At 34.5% G+C, this 18,252-nt stretch overlaps 1 protein-coding gene across 2 annotated transcripts in view; it reads right to left on the bottom strand.

Moving 5' to 3' along the window:
- Positions 1–18,252, bottom strand: part of PRR16 (proline rich 16) — a 307,448-nt gene that overhangs the window by 99,016 nt on the left and 190,180 nt on the right. The window lies entirely within an intron of this gene.

Here is an 18,252-nt window from a genome sequence, read left to right as displayed (position 1 = left end):
TTTCACATGCCTAGAACATAACATATGATTTATATATGCATTCTATTTCTGACTCTGATATACCCACCCATAAAATATGAAACTTGATGCAGAAATATAACTGATGTTTTAAAATAATCAGAAAGTGCTTCCCTTCTGCTTAACATGTAGAAAGCTGTAGGAGAACATTGCTTCCAATCTTGAAATAAGAAAAAAAAAGATCATCTGCAAAATCATAACTTTTCCTGAGACCAACAGAGACCTGACCTCACAAGGCAACCAAATGAACTGAACTGTCAAGAGTTTCAAGCCCTCTGAGGATATACAGAAGACATCAACTGTTCAACCTTTAGAAAATCACAGGAAAAAAAGCAGCAACCATCAGAGTGGGTAAAGAAAACAACTAAAACTTTGATGACTAATTAAAGGTTGAATATGTGCTATTATGACAATTTAGAATCCTGGGAAGTCTCAGACACAGTAACATCTGTACTCACTCATGGCCTCCTTTTCACAGACCTCTCAGGCTGAGAGGAGAAAAGAGATGGAAGAGAGGCCCTGTTGGGCACACAGGCACAAAACCCCATCCACTTCTCAGATTGTTCTTCCTTATAAAGCAGAACCTTTACTGGTGTGTTAGCAAGAAACCCTCCAACCTGTAAGATACAGGCAACGATCTTTTGCTTCTGAGAGAGGGTAGAAGCAAAAGCTGTCTCACTTTGCAGAAAGGGAAAGAAAATTATTTGGGCCCAGGATGCTAAACTAATAAAAAGCAGACGTTTACTATCACTGGGGGAATGACTGAAGTCACATCAGTCAAGGGCTACTACAGGCACCAGGCAGAGGGGCCAGGGACTCAGGTAAGGCTGGCAGAGGCATCAGAGCATAAGGCAGGTCATCACCCACGTTAAGGAGAAAGGTTGTGAAGACAGGAACATTGAATGGAAGTATCTTAGACAATGCAGTTCTAAGGAGAGTTTGGCAAGGATACTGGGGAGTCTGACATCTCCCATAACAGGGCTACCTTAGTGTCTCTGCCCTGTTCAGTCATTGGCTGGGAGCAGCAGTGTGGTCACTGCTGAAATGCTGGCTTTTAGAGTACAACATCAGGGTCCTCAGTCATTTACACTCTGCATTCAGAGGTCTTGGAGGCTATTCTCATAGCCATCATATATGCACTGTTATACATATATAAGAATGGAAAAGTTAACGGGCTGTTTTAAAAATAGTTTATGTAAGGAGACAGTTCCTTCATTTCACACATTTCCATCGCATTTATTCCATATGGAGATTGCTCCCTCCTCTTTTACTTAGGTCTAAGTTTAATCAACTGTGAAGTTGGCCCTTTGTCACATGGTGGCAGGATTGGGCTCAAAATGAAAACACCAAAAGCATCTAGATGTTGGACAGGATATAGACTTTACTTCTTCCCAATGAGACTCTTAAGTGATTGATTCCAGCAGGCAGGTAAATGCCACCAGGGTTCAGTCTTTGGATATCTCAAAGGCCTGCAAACTCAGCAGTTTCAAAACATTCAACAAATATAATAAATTCCACAAATTTCTTCTAGTATTTTCTATTTTAGCAAATGACAGTACAAACCTCACATCTGAATAATCAGAAATCCAGAAACTATATTGGATACCATCCTTTCACTCGCCTTCTGGTCCGGAGAACAAGTCCTTCTATTTTAGCTCCTAAATAATGAATCTTAAATCCATTCACTTTCCTCCATTTTCACTTCTGTCATCCTACTCTGAGCCTCTATGATTTGCCATATGGACTATCTAAAGCCACTTTACTTCCTTTTTCATTTCAGTAGTCTCAATGACTTTTTCTTTTTCTTTTCTTTTTTTTTTTTGAAGCAGAAATGTGCTTTTGTTAACTCCCCATTTAAATCCTTTATATGTCTGCTCATTTCTCCTGTGATAAAGATCAACTCTTAGGACAGACTTCAGGATTCTGCACCAGGACTCTGCACAGTCTCTCGGTGGAATACTGGTGTTTATCACCTGGCTCTTGGCAGTGTAAGGAAGTCTTCATTCGAAAGGTTTTGTGTAAAATCCCACTGTGGTTGATTTCACGTTAGTAATGCGACATTACTGAGTCTGAGGTTGGGAATAAATGTACAGTAGCACACAATTAAAAAGTATACTATATATAAATAAACTCAGGAGCACAAACAATAGTGAACTGCAGTAAAATAATTTAAAATAACAGGGAACAATTAGAAAACCTTTGGTTTTAATGTAATTAGTTTAATTACAAGTTTACACAGTTTCACTTTTTTTTTTTTTTTTTTTTTGAGACAGAGTATCACACTGTCGTCCAGGCTGGAGTGCAGTGATGCGATCTCAGTTCACTGCAACCTCCATCTCTTGGGTTCAAGCAATACTCCCGCCTCAGCCTCCCAAGTAGCTGGAATTATAGATGTCTGCCACCACACCCAGCTAATTTTTTTGTATTTTTACAAAATACAAAAAGAGACGGGGTTTCAGTATGTTGGCCAGGCTGGTCTCGAACGCATATCTCATGATCCACTCGCTTCGGCCCAGTTTCACTTTTAATAACTGTTATGTTTAACAACCAACCAGCTCACAAAATTTTAAAAAATATGATTGGCTTTTTAGCTAGTATGAGTCGGTTCCAGTCACTGTCTCATGCTCCTAAATAACTCTCAATCCTCAACTCTGTATTTCTGCTCCAAGTCTCTCTGGTCTTCTTTAGATCCTCAAAATCGCCTGTCTGCTTCCTGCCACAGAATGTTTGCACAAAACATTATTTCTTCCTGAAATGCTCTTCCTTCTTCTCTTAGTCTGGTTAACTCTGACACATCCTTAAAATTTTTCCTATTGCATTCTAAAGGCCTAACATAACAACCGGTATTAATTAGGGGCTCAGCAAGGATTTGTTAAGTAAATGCTCCGAGGGTTATTTCTTGAGTTTAAGTGTGAGCAAAAAGCATTTTCTTTCCGATTTGATTTTTGGAAGTGGTTGTTACTTCAAAACTTGTTCAGTTATTCTAGAAGAAAATGGGAAGAAAAGAATTTATCCATAAATGACCACCGAGTTGGTTGCATATTCACCAGCTCTGTCTAGAAAGTGAAAGGCTGTCTAAAGAATGTGAGAGGTAGAGAGACAGTCTTGGCTCCTGGGTCCCTGTCCTCTTTCACCTGGAGGTTATCTACCCCACACATTTTATCGTAGTAAATTCTGCAGCAAAGGAGAGAAAACATGTCTTTTATGAGGGAAGTGAAGCTGATTTTCAGGATGAATAAATGCCACCTCCATTCCTGCTTGTTTTACGCTTCCTACCTGGTTTCAGTCTCTACGTTGTTATGTCCCGAGTGCCTATAAAATTCCAAGAGAATAAAAAACAAACAAAACGCTGCTTTCATGGAGCAGGGAATCCAGTGAAAGGGCCTGACTTTGACTAGATCCTCAAACAAGTAACTGTAAAAGTGCAACTAGCTTAGGTACTCTGAAGAATACAAGCTGTTATAAGGGAAGAGGAAGACCCCATCAGAAAGTGAGTGAAGCATTCTGTAAGGATGAGTTGGAGCTTACTGGCAGAAGAGTGGTTCAAGCATCTGCTCAGGAAAGAGCCTGATAAAGGCCCTCTGACAGAAGAGATCACCTGAATGTCAGTGATTTAAAGACTGTTTTGTCTCAAGGGTACTGTGAGAGATGAGGTTGGAGAGTTAGGTAGCAGCTATCCTGTGAGAGCCTTTGAGATGATGTGATAAAGTACCACATATTTTTCTTTTAAAGAGTTGCAGAAGTGAGAGGAGTATTCAAACAGACAATGAATTAGTACTTTCAGAACTGAAGTGTCCTCTAGTTAAAGTATACAGAGTTTCGAACAAGAAAATATAAACAAACTCTCACCCAGACATACCATAGTGAAACTAGAAAACACTGAAAAACAATGATAAAAGTTTTACAACAACAAAAAAGGGAACACCAAATATTTATAGAGTAACAAAAATTAGGCTGACAGATTTTCACACAAGTAACAGTGGTCCCAAGATAATTTAGAAATAGGTTCATACTGAAAAAGTAATTGGGAATGTTAATATAGTTTACCTGATATGGAAGTGAGAGAAATAGACATTTTTAGACAACAAAGACTGAGAGAGTATTGCTCTTATAGCTCAGTATTGAAAGTATTGATAAATGAAAATTCAGCGAAAGGTAAATAATCAGAAGGAAGAACTGGAATGCAAGAAGCATAGATAAACAAAAGCATTGGTAAACAAGTAAGTCAAGTTATACATTGATTACAAAACATAATATATTAATGACTAATTTGGGACGGGGTAGGAAAAATGTGAAAATACTAGGAAAAAGAACACGTCTGATTGTAGGACAATCAGAATTAAACTATTTAAGGTCATTGTCTTTGTTGTGTGTGTGAGGAAAATTATTATCTATCTGATACTGATTAACTTTATTAAGTCAAAACTACAGGTGCAAATTTTAGAGAAACTATTGAAATAACAGGTAGAAAATTATCACTTCCAAAATAAATAAGAAATAAAAAGTGAATAAAGGAAATTCAATAAATCTAAAAAGGCAGAAAATAAGAAATCTTAAATTTTATCACAACAAAAAGCACCGTAAATGAAAGTTACTCTATAATAGAATAAGTGATGCCAATATATTTGTAATCACAAGAGTGTAAATAGATTAAAATAATGGATAAAAGTAGTGATTGCTGTCAAAAAGAGACACAGAAAGACAATATAAAGTTATAGAAATAAGATATATCAGGCAAATATCCAAATGCAACCTGATGCAGCCATATTAATTCCAAGCACAAAACTTAGTCCAAATCTTTCTTAAGCAAAGCAACAGTATAGTATCGATACCAACTCAGGTGAATAATAAATAAATAAAATATAATTTAGAGTTCATGTTCATGTGTACACACATATATGAGTGGAAAAAAGATTGTGAAGTAGCAATTCACATCAAGTGAATACAAATTTCCAAACACTCAGTCTTACTAGTAATTGAGGTCATGCAAACTTGAAAAAAACAACATAACATTTCAAACTCAATGATTTGGTAAAAATGAAACAACCTGATAATCCCAGTTGTTGGTGATGATGTGTATAATTGGAACTTATACATTGTCAGTGCAAATGTAAATTCAGTCAGTTCAGACAACTTTTAAAGAATACCTTATAAATTGAATAAGGTACACACTTTGTGGCAATTCTACTAGGAACACAACCTTGACTATGCCAGGGAAAGTCCGATAGATGTTCACGGGGTTGAAAATACACAAGGATATTCCCTGTAGGTTTATCATTTTTGTTATAGCAAGAAATTTGAAACAACCTAAATATCTATTAAAAAGTGATTGTGTTAGCAAATATAAAGCAGTTAAAATGAATTAACTAGTGCTATATGTATCAGCGGGGATAAATCTCGAAAACCTAATGTTGAATATTTTAAGAAATAATAAAAAAGATATATTCAGTAGATATATCTTGTTTAGGCATAGAAGCACAGGTAGTTTAGTCAATACATAGAAATAGATAATACACATCAAATTCAGAGAAGGAGAAACAGGAACAAATGAGGAAAGTCATCAGCTACATAATATCAGTATTTTATTGCTTTTAAAAGGATATAAAGTCATTCTGAGAAAATGTTAACATTTGTTAAATAAATTTTATTGTGGATATTTAAGGTACACATTAGGTTATAAAATGCATATACAGTGAAGTGGTTTCTACAGTGGAATGAATAAGCATCTCCATCATCTCACAGTTACCCATTTCTCCCCAACAAGAGAGCTATAATCTACTCATTTAGCAAAAATCCTAAATACAATACAATATTGTTAACTATAGCCCTCATATTGTACATTAAATCTTTCAACATGTTCATCCTACATATTTGCTATTTCGTATCCTTTGACCTACATTTCCCCATTCCCTGACCCCCAACTCAGACCATGGTAACCACTGATTTTGTTGTTGTTGTTTTAGATTCCACATATAAGTAAGATCATGCAATATTTTTCTTTCTGTATCTGGCTTATTTCATTTAGCATAATGTCTTCCAAGTCCATCCATGTTGTGGCAAAGGGCAGGGTTTCTTTCCCTTTCTCTTAAGGTTGAATAGTAAATATTTAACATTAGCTAAATGATTTAGAAAGAAATAAAATAAGTAAACCTTACAGATGCTATGTGGAAAACATACTAAAGGGTGCTGCATTTTATTTACTTAACCAATTAGATTTTATTACAGTCAAGTGAGAAGTAAATAAATCACCTAGAAAAAGAATCCACTATATCCTTATAATTGCACATCTCTGTTTTGCTTAAGGTATTTCAAAGTATGAAATTGCACCTAAAGGAATAGTAACCACAGGCATGATAGAAATTAAAGAAAAAACAAAATGAAAGAAAGTAGGACTGAAGGGATAGATTTTTTGCAGACAATTGGAGGTGAGAAGATAGCATGGCATCAATCACAAATCTGGGAACATCCACACGTAAACATCAGGTATCCAGAAAAAATGTATCTCAAACTTGAAATTGAGTCATTTGTCCAAATAACTGTGGCTATTCGGGTCTGTGGAGGACTTGGTTAATCACAGTGAAACAAAGAGAGTTTTAAAACAAGGATAATGGCAGACGTTGTGTTTGAAAATCCCAGGAGGTTTTTAAAACCATGTATAAAAAGGAAGCTATAGTAGACTGGAATAATTAAGAATAGTGATAAATACGAGCTCACATGAGCTCAGTATTTTCACATATGGATAAATATATCTAATTTCGAAACAGAAAAGCAGATTTAGAAGAAATTAAATAATTATATAATCTAAGTTATTTGTGGAAATCCAAATTCAGTTTATATTACTTCTACAAAATTAAACTACAATGAATAAGGGTAATGGCACCATAGAGGTGTCATTAGAGTGGAATTCAGATGTCCTAGCTAGAGCAATTAGATAAGAGAAAGAAATAAAGGGAATCCAAATTGGAATATAAGAAGTTAAATTAACTTTCTTTGTGGATGATATGATCTTATATTTAGAAAAGAGTAGAGACTCCACCAAAACACTATTAGAATTGGTAAACAAATTCAGCAAAGTAGCAAGATAAAAAAACTATTAGTAGCTCCTTTTCCTATGCTCCCACTGTGTTTTGTCCTTTTAATACTACAATTGCCTTAATGTATTAGGACTGTCTATTTATGTGTATTCCCCCAGAACATATAAGCATGTGTTTCCATCTTTTATCCCTGGCAGAGAGCACAGTGACTGCACATAGTAAGAATTCACTGAGAATTTGTCTAGTGAGGGAACTGAATAAATATAGACACTATGAAAAAAGTCATTTATTGCCAATATTTCCATGCTACCCCAGTTTTCCATGGTTGGGTCTGATTTTCATAATCTTTAATCCCTCCAATTCCAGATGGCCCAGAAAGACATATAAAATGGATTAAACAGATAAAAATACAGAATTGGTGAGACTTGGTGAGCTTTCTTCCTATTTTGCCTAATTCATAAAGCTTTGCTCCAAAGCTTGACACAAAAAGCAGTTGAGTCCAACTCCAAAACAACTACAAGAATTTAAGTATATATTTTTCTTCAAATAAATTTCCATATAGCACTAAGTGCATTTAGAACCTAAATCTTACTTATATTGTTTAATAAAAAAATATATAATTCAACTGCCTTAAGAACAAAACAAAATGTACACCTCTTTCAATTTGAGTGAATCTTTAGCTCCTCCTTGTCGACAATTCTCAACCACAAGAATTTTCAATAACAAACTTAATGGAGAGAAATAAGGAACTTAACCCTGACTGAAACCTTTCCAAGAACATTTATAGATTCCTGTAAAATCTTTAAGGTTGACTTATAAAAACAATGACATTTTAAATATGGTGGCATTATCAGCGAAGAACTGAAAAGAGAAATTAATGGGAGCTATAGGAATTTCTAACAAGAGAAGGAGACAGGTAAAAACACTACCTTCCCATAACTGTTTGATCTTTCTCAGTAGCTGAGTCCAAATGCTGGTGGGTAAAAGAACTGTGTCCAACACAGGCATAATATATAGGAGAGCAACTGGCATATCCTCCTCTGGAAGAGCCCTCATATAAGCCTAACAGAGGTGAGGCAGGAAGTGGTGGAGTCAACAGTGAGGATATTCCAGCAAGGACACAGCACAGGAAGGCCACTTTGCCCTGAGTCCATAGTCACCGCACACGCACTTCATATAAAATGTGAAAAATCTCTACCCACCTATCCTAATGATCTACTGACAGGATGAAAATAAGCACTTCATTATACAGCCTACAACTCTGTGTTCTGCTGCTAGATCACAGTATTTCTGATACACTGTATACGAATTCATATGTGTGAATAAACCCTGTGGTTATCTTCTGAAAGGTAAAATTATATTGAATTCTACTTGCGTTAGAAACAATGTCATAAATGGAAATATATAAATTGTCTCACAATTTGGTTAACTTCTCTTTGTATTTGTGTAGAATAATCTATAAAAACTTTAAAATTAGGAGTGACTCGGGCCTCTCTTGACTTCTGAAAATGTCCAATGTCCAGTATGAAAAAGTCGCTCAGGAGATCTTCACTAAATGCTTGTTTTCAAAGGGAAGACTAGAACTGCATTGGGTTCCTAGGCCTGTCTTTGGATTTCTAGAGGAATCATATTTTATTAACAATATTATTGTTTCTTACAGATGAGGCCAATCAGCTCCTGACATAGTTCCACATTGTTCCTAAGTTCTTATCACCTAAAGCAACTAAGCATGTCTCTCTTTGCAGTCTGAAACATCTCAAGCACCATAATTGTATTATTTAACTCTTTCTTTTTTTCCTTGATATATTTGAAAAATCCAGAGTAAGTTAGATGATCTTGATGTCAGAGACCCAAGGTCTGTGTAACTTTCTGCTCTGCTCTACCAAGGGGGTGGGCTCCATTTTCATGTCCAAATTGAGGACTGGGGCCCTGCTTTCGCATATACATTTCAAGAGGTAGAATGAAAAAGGGTGGGGAAGTCATAACTACTCTTTTTTAAGGAGATGTTTTAGAAGCAATACATTTTATTTGCTGACATCTCACCAGTCAAAATAAAGTCATCTTGAAACACGGATACTGGGGAATGCAGACTTTTATCTGGGATATGGTTCTTCTACAAAATAAAGAAGAAAGGATATTCCAAAGCAACAAGCTTTCTCTGAAAGAGATACTAAAACAAACACATAGTGACAATAAATATACACACCCACACAAAGGTACATGTCTAATCATACTGTCAGAAGGTAAATATGGAGGATATATACTTAAAAATGTTTACTAATTTTTTTGCAAGTTTTTCTGGAAACAGAGTAAGGTGCATTTTTGGGAGGTGTTGTGTTGTTTCCTTTTGTAATATGCATATAAGTGGCAACTTACATCCTGTTCTCTGGAAATAAACTAGATTTTAAAATAGACAACAATCATTATTCATAGTTGAGCCTGATAAATTAAGTATTTACTACCTAATATTTTTTGTCAAAAGCAAGTAAAACTATAATGCAATTTGTCTTATTTTTCTGTGTTCAATTGGATTCAATTAATATTTATTGTGCAAGTACTATTCATCTGGTAATATGTAAGATACTGAGGATAAAAAAATAAGTTTCTCGTTTAAATGAGACTAACCATATGTACTTCATGTCTTCCTCCTCAGATCATCTTTAAATGAGAGTAAAGAAGTATAGTAATAAACTCAGAAAACTTTGAGAGAAAAGTGAAATCTAACCAGAGATTTTTATAAATATATAGGTGAATTAATTAAAAAGGTGGAAAAAGCACTGATGACGTCCCAGAAGAATTTCAAATTTTAAAGTGGAATATAGAAAAAGTGGAAGTGATAAGTAATACAAAAGTTAGAGTGGGGCATTGTTGAATCACTGTATTTCACAAGAACACATTGTGTCTAATGGCCCCATACTCTTTCACATTCAACACGACTGGCAACATAGTAACAGCTAATAACCTTAAGAAAAAAACTGAAATCCTTACTATAAAAATATGGAACAATGTCTGTGGATAAGAATGCTCTGAGTATGGTTAACAGCAGCTCTGAATAAAGCTCTTCATTTTTTCCATTGGGAAAGTCATGAAGATAGAGTCACAACATCCAGCCATTTGCTCTTGCTCCATGTATGGGAAGATTCTAAAACATCTATATTTTAAGAACATATGACTAAGTTTCATGAGATTTTTGAGATAAGCAACAACACAAAACAGAAGGATCAAAATGAATGAATTGATCAATGTTGAAGATGAAGCTGCCATTATTAGTGAACTAAATAGAACTTTGTAGTAAATCTAATTAATCTATTTAGAGATGCTTGAAAATGTACTGCAGTTATAAAATAATAACATATGTAAAAAATAAGAAATCATAAAATAAAAAATTGGAATATAAAACAAATGCTAAATTTAAAAAGTATTAATAGGCTGAAAGATAAAAATAAAATCTTAGAAATATCAAATATAAAGTAAATATGTATTTTAAAACTACAAGAAAAAAGTTAAAAGACATAGAGCAAAAAGATCAATATTGGAGCTTCAATAACTGATTAAGAAGTTCCAGAAACAGAAAAAGAGAAAATGTGAGATGGTAATAATAAAATAAATAATGGAAGAATAAAGATTTCATGGTTGACAACAGAAATGGAGCTTCAAATGTAAAGGACCAATTGAATGCTGATGAGAATGAATGAAAAATAAAGAAAAGTCAATTTCAAGACACTGAGAAAAAATACAAATCACATGATCAATACAGTTTATTCAGGAGGAACAGACAGTCAAAGACATTTTACCAGTAACTTCAAAAGTTCCAGGACAAATTATTTCAACCCCAGTTTTAATTCCTGGCTAAATTAATAATGTTTTGTAAAAGTAAATTAAAATATTTTTAGATATTAAGGACAAAGACACTTCCTTCCTTCACATCCATTCTTTAAAAGTTAATTAAGGAGATATTCTGGCACAATAAAAATGGAATCCAAGAAAGATGAGATGCATAGGATCCAAGAAACATTACATTTAACCCAGCCTTTTTTTTTTTTTTTTTTTTTTTTTGCCAGAGGCAGCAGCATATACAGTGGCATGCAGGTATGAAGGACAATTTTTTCTATATTGGTAAAAATAAAGTAGGTAGATGGCATATCAATACCACACATGGCCAAAAAAAAAAAAAAAAAAAAAACAGTTAAGAGGTTGCAGGAGGCCCTGTAGTGTTGCCATGTAAGACTTCAGATACTTGTTGAAACTTTAAAGCTCAATTCCCCAAAGATGTGTATTTACAGGATTGATTAAAAAATGTAGGAAGTATTTGTACATAGACTGTAGATGAATGCACATGTTTTAGTAGGGTTTTTTTTTTTTTTCTTTGAGAAATGGTCTCACTCTGTCGCCCAAGCTGGAGTGCAATGGTGCAATCTTGTCTTATTGGAGCCACTGCCTCCCAGGTTCAAGCGATTCTCCTGCCTCAACCTCCTGAGTAGTTGGGATTACAGGCATGTGCCACCATGCCTGGCAAATTTTTTCTTTTTTTAGATATGGAGTTTTGCTATGTTGCACAGGCTAGTCTCAAACACCTGAGCTCAAGCAATCCACCCACCTCAGCCTCCCAAAGTGCTGGGGGATTACCGGCATGAGCCATTGTGCCTGGCCTGGTAAGTTCATGTTTAAAGTCTAATTATTTTATAGCCATAGCATAGGTAGTATATAAACAGCCCATATCTAAATATAAAATTCCACTCTAGATAAGATTTGTGTAAAAATGTTAACAGCCCTTGTAGCCTTGAAAAATTACACAAGATTCAGGAGTTTATGTTAATTGGAACACTAAATGATGTAAAAATTTTAACTCTATAATTTGTAAAACAAGATGTTTACGTGCTTTCTAAAGACCCATAATATAACGCCAAAGTACCTGGTTTCATTTAATTCACTTTGTCATACAACCATACGCATTTGTAAACTGCACTTGAAATAAGTAGAAATGACCCAAATCATCATACACCACTTCTAACTTCTAATTGTCACGTGCCAAAATCCTATTTACGAAAAAGAAACATAAAACAAGTACTAAGGGAGAAAGTGATATTAAAGCATCACATAGTTCCATATAGTTAAATGTATTACATGTTATAGTCCCTACATGTAATTCTCACATTTACTTGTCTATAAGTTTTATAAATGAGGTTTTTGCTTTTCTTTCATTTGTAACAAACATTATTCACAGATTATAATGGCTGAAATATCATTGCTAACTTTATTTCCTGTTTTCATCAGCTACCTTGTGATTTTAACAGACAGCATGGCTCTCTGAGGCTTCCTGTAAAGTGTGGCAAAGGAAACATCCTTCATCACAATTGCTTTAGTAACCTAATAGATGTAAAAGCTGCGACTACTTGCATTTTGTGTGTATACACTTCAAAATGATTCCATTATGTTAATCATGTTCAGAAAGAGACTGTAACTCAAGATAATGGAACTGTAAACTTTAACACAAGCTTATAGCTTTCAATATCTGTAATCTCTTTTTGTATTTGTGAAGTATGAATTAAACAAATCCTCGAGTTGTCTCTTTTAATTTTCCCTATAGATGTTAAACTAGTTCAATAAAAAATATTCTGCAAGCATCACAGTAAGGTAGTAAGAGTAAGACTCTGCTGTATCCAATCCACTCTTTCTTCTATTCAATCCATTCTCTGCCTTGCAGTTAGAGAAGACTTTCTTTAAATATGTATCTATTTCACACACATACACACACACACACAATATAAATTATTAAAAGCCCTTAATTAATTTGTAATTGCTCTTAAGATAAACAGGAAATACTTAACAAGGCTACAATACTCCCAGGAACCAGGTCCTACCATCCATACCAGGATGCTCCTGTGTCACCCATCCTCACTCCACACTCTGTTCACTTCTCTTAATGCTTAGAAGATGCTAAGTTCCTGCCTGTGGGTTCTTGTATAAGGCATTCTCTACTTAGGACTAGTTCGTTTCACTGTTTCCTCCCACAACACACACACACACACACACACCCCTAACCTGCCCTTCAAGAAAGCCCCTGTATCTCCTCAAGGCACTCTTCCCGATTGCCATCAAGTCCTGTTATGCAGCCCTAGATCTCCTGTTCCTGTGTTTCACGCCATGTACCACATGGTGATCCAGTGATTCATTGTGTAATTAGCCCCTAAAGGTTTGTCTCCTTGGTGAGACTGTAACCTCCCAGAGGGCAGGAAATTCTGTGCATTTATGTCTAGAATAAGAATATATGTTGAATGAATGAACAATAAACATACAATAATCAAAGGAAAAGTCTTACAACAAAATGTTTTTATATTAGATTCTTATTGTTTACATTTTGTGGTTGATTATAAACTTTTGAAGTAATAAATTTGAGTGATAAATAGTCTATGATCATGAGAATTATAACTTCTTTGTTTTTCGTATATATATATATACACACACACACAGACACATAAATTTAAAATGTATGGCACTTTCATAGAGAGATGGTATTCACATGCTATATTAAAACAATTTTGAAATATATAGTATTACTCATCAATATTTTTAAATAAATATTTACATTTACATTAAAATGATATTTTGACATGTTTTTACTTTTTACATCTCAGATACTGAGCAGAATGCTTAGCATACAATGCAAAGGAAGGCACATTTTAGTAAATTATACTTTATTTGCTTAAATTATCTTAGTATCTATTCACAGTATTAAATTACTTGTTAAAAAGATCAGAAAACTCTATCCTCTCCTTGATATCTCAAGCAGGTATTTCCACTGTAGAAATAATAGCATTTATCATGTATTCAAAGTAATATTACTAGAAATGTTGATACTGATAACACTACTGCATGTAAAGGTAAGATGGTTGGATGTATTGATGATTTGGACTCTCACTAGTTTGAGATGATAAAACTGGATTTTTCTAGCGTTAGCTCTGTACTTTGCAATTTTTTTAAAAGAAAGTAAAAAAGAAACTCTGATATCTGATCTTTGAGAGAAGAGGTAGAAAAAAGTAGGGAGCACATAAAGCACAATAAAATGCACAGTAAAAGGAAGATTTGAAAAATAAAACGAGAGTTCTAGGAGTATAAAACCATCCAATGTAGTACAGCGTAAGGGGTATGGTGTGTGTGTATATGTGCATATTTTAGGATTTTAGTAAATAAATGGGCAAGCTAGAAAAAGGAGGAAATGTGTAAAGACAGAAAGGGAAAAAGACGCAGGTAAAGAGGTTTGAGAATGCCTAAGGGTCTTCAACACCATGCTAATGGGTGGGGTTTTACCTGAAGATAATCAGAAAAGTGCCAAAAAGCAAGTCATAAAAAAGGATTATTCTTGTCACAAGCAAACCTACGGAAATTACGGAAAATGATACAAATTGTGAGATTACATCATATTATATTTGCGTTCGTGAAAACATCTGAAAATCTCTAAAGCCCATCTTTGGCATATTCTCCACAACTTGAAAATACCAAGTTTGGCTCAAACATGAGGGGAGTGTGCTTAGCATGAATGCACAGGGGGACATTATCCTTGGTTTACTAAAGGTATGCAAGCATTATGCTATTCCTTTCTGTGCTGGAGTTCCAGCATTCGTAATGGAGTAAGGGGGTTGCATTTTAAAATACAATATCTTCCTGTCTGATTTAATCATCCAGAATATGTGACATGAAAGAGAGGGTTTAAAATCTGAAATTCTTGTAGAATAGGCTTTCTAACCATTTGCTTTCACTGTCATGGGGCTCCAGAGATTTTTTATAAAAATAAATTACATATAATTTGAAAACAATGAAAGTCTACATAACAAATATAAGTCATTTAAATCTGCCAAGAGATTTTGAAAATTGATATTTTACAGCTCTCATTCTGTTGCCAAATCCCAGAAAGACTTCAACATTTACTTCTTTTCTTTATGAAAACAGAGAATTTAGTGTATCCATAGCAAAAGCCATTCATGTTGTTTAATTTTAACAAAACTATGTTGGGAGATACTATAAATACACATGTTCTATCTGTGGTACTGAGAAAGGCAAAACATAGAATATTTTTTCTAACTCCTAAAAATGTTAAGGCAATGAACATATGAAAACTGTAAAACCAATCCCATTGTGAATCTGTATTATTTATCACTTTTCACATGTCCAAATATAAAACATTGCCTTCATTACCTACAGTGCATCAAAGATATTACATATTTTGCTTATGGTCAGAATAAAAGTATTGTTTATTTTGTGTACTATAACATTTAAAACATTATAATTATACCCTAAAACCTTTGGTAGTCATATAAATCCATTGTTTATCTTCATAAATATACTCTCATTCGTTAAAAAAAAAAAAAAAAAATCAAAGCCCCCTAGTGTTCAAAACTGTATATTTCTATTGTACTTCATTAAATTCTCTATGAATTATTACTTTAAAAAATAAATTAGCATATTTGTTACACTGTGAACGTAAAACCTAGAAACACTTTTTTCTTTCAAAACAAGACTTTTTCTTTTACTGAGTTCCAATTTAAAACAAAAGGTGAAACAATTGTGGCATTTAAATTAATATCATTACTTAAAAAACATCCCTTAAAATATGCTGGGTAATTTAAAATTATAAGTTTGACAACATGTTTTAAAATTTCAAATTTAGTATGTGGAGGATTAGACATATGGGCTGAAGGACACATGATTTTCACATGTAGAAATCAAAAACTAGAGGATAATGTCTAATTATTCTGAGTAATTTGTAATATCAACCTAGTCTAATAACACATTTTTCCAGAAGGCTAATGCTAATCATTCATATTCACATAAGAGCTATATAAGGAATTATTTAAAAAATGATAAGCCATTTTCAAATTGTAGAGTTGGCAGATTAAAAGGGGGAGGTGTACGAATACACCGCCATCAAGCAGGGAGCTATGATAAAGAGGGGAGGGTGTGGGGGCCTCATATTGCCGTTTTCAAAAGGTTTTCAGAGAAGCTAAAATAATTTTTATGTGAAATTTACAGATTTTCAAACACTGGTGTAATAATAAAAATAATTTTAAAAACTCATTGTGCAAGCTGTGCCAAATCTGCTTGGAGGAGTTAATGAGCTCACACACACGTCAACATTTTGAGGCCGTTTGCTTAAAAGACTTAGTGTCATTACATGCAGCCACCACAGAGTTATTCTCTTATGGCATGTTACAAAAAAACACTTGGATAAATCTTCCTCAAAAGTAAAATATCTACATTCGTCTTTCCTAAACAATAAATTCTCATAGGGCATGCCCTTCGCAGAGGGTCACTTTATTCTCTTAAAACATTTTTTCTCAACCTTTCATTGCCTCATCACATCTAACAAGATCTGCTCATATGGCCATGCTTCCCAGGATTGCAGCATGAGTACCTTAAGACAGATAAGGATTTGTCCAGTTTTTTTTTTTTTTTTTTTTTTGAGACTGAATCTCATTCTGTCTCTCAGGCTGGAGTGCAATGGTGCGATCTCAGCTCATAGCAACCTCCACCTCCCAGGTTCAAGTGATTCTCCTGACTCAGCCTTCTGAGTAGCTGAGATTACAGGCATCTGCCACCACGCCCAGATAATTTTTGTATTTTTAGTAGAGATAAGGTTTCATCATGTTGGTAAGGCTGGTCTCGAACTCATGACCTCAGGCGATATGCTCGCCTCGGCCTCCAAACTACTGAGATTACAGACATGAGCCACCGCACCCGGCTAGATTTGTCCAGTTCTTTACACACTCACTGTTTTAATCAGCATACTAATGAATATAGTTAATTTTTAAAGTAAATTAATTCCACAACTTCAATATTTATTATTAGTAAACAATAGTTACCTTTAGTCCACCTCAAAAATGGGTTGTGACCCACCAGAGCATCATAGCATGTTACTGAGGAACTTTCTATTACAAATTGTTTTATTGCTCAGCAAAGTGTACCAAGATGTTGAGAGGTAGCTTAGACTCAACTGTGCAAAGCAACAAAGTAACAATTCAATCCCCAAAAATATACATGCTCTACAGTGATAGGAATGTGTACCTCAGAGAGGCAAGAGCTTCTTAGATAGGAGAAAAGTTGTTTCTAAGCTCATTTTCCTTAACTTCAAGTATTTTAGCATGAGCTAAAGTACAAAATCTACCTAAGACGGCATGATGAAGAATGGAATCTCTAGGAAGTAATAACAAAGGAAGTTTCTGGGCAGTAAGAACAAATAATTAAAGTAGACAGTGTGCATTGAAGGAAAGTGGAAATAAAATGACTTCTTTTTTTTTTTTTATTTTTACTTTTTGTACCCTGTTAAACTTTTTTAACCTTTTCAACAGCAAATATGCATGATTTTTACTTATAAAAAGTGAGGTAATAGTGAAAAGTTTAGAAAGAAGATGATGGAATAATCATTTGTACTTATTCTAAGTAAAGAATAAGGTCTTATTCTAAGACCCCCCGGCGTTCAAGCTATAGGACTGTGTCTGGAATGAAATAAGCTCACCTTCGTGCTCGACCTTGCCTAGGAGGATCATCAGTCTTAGACACGAGAGAAACATGTTAAGGAAAAGTTAGCACACTTTTCAGGTCTTTTTCAGAGCTTTTAAAATTAAAAGTTAGCACACTTTTCAGGTCTTTTTCAGATCTTTTAAAATTAAACATAGCAAGATGAAAAGAATTGGCAAGGTGACTCTGTAAACACTATTGTGACAAGGTGTGTGGAAGGGTAGAAAAAGAAAGAAAGAAATACATAGTGCAAAATGCAGATGAAAAGCTGTTTGGAAGAGAAGAAAAACTTCCTTGAGTGTTTTATGCTACAAAAATACATAAGATATATACAATCAGTGACAGATTGGATTAAGAAAATGTGGCACATATACACCATGGAATACTATGCAGCCATAAAAAAGGATGAGTTTGCGTCCTTTGTAGGGACATGGATGCAGCTGGAAACCATCATTCTTAGCAAACTATCACAAGAACAGAAAACCAAACACCGCATGTTCTCACTCATAGGTGGGAACTGAACAATGAGATCACTTGGACTCAGGAAGGGGAACATCACACACCGGGGTCTATCATGGGGAGGGGGGAGGGGGGAGGGATTGCATTGGGAGTTATACCTGATATAAATGACGAGTTGATGGGTGCAGCAGACCAACATGGCACAAGTATACATATGTAACAAACCTGC

The sequence above is a fragment of the Papio anubis genome, chromosome 5, assembly GCF_008728515.1.
Source record: "Papio anubis isolate 15944 chromosome 5, Panubis1.0, whole genome shotgun sequence".
In the NCBI taxonomy this organism is placed as follows: Eukaryota; Metazoa; Chordata; class Mammalia; order Primates; family Cercopithecidae; genus Papio; species Papio anubis.
This window is presented reverse-complemented; position numbering and strand designations above follow the sequence as displayed.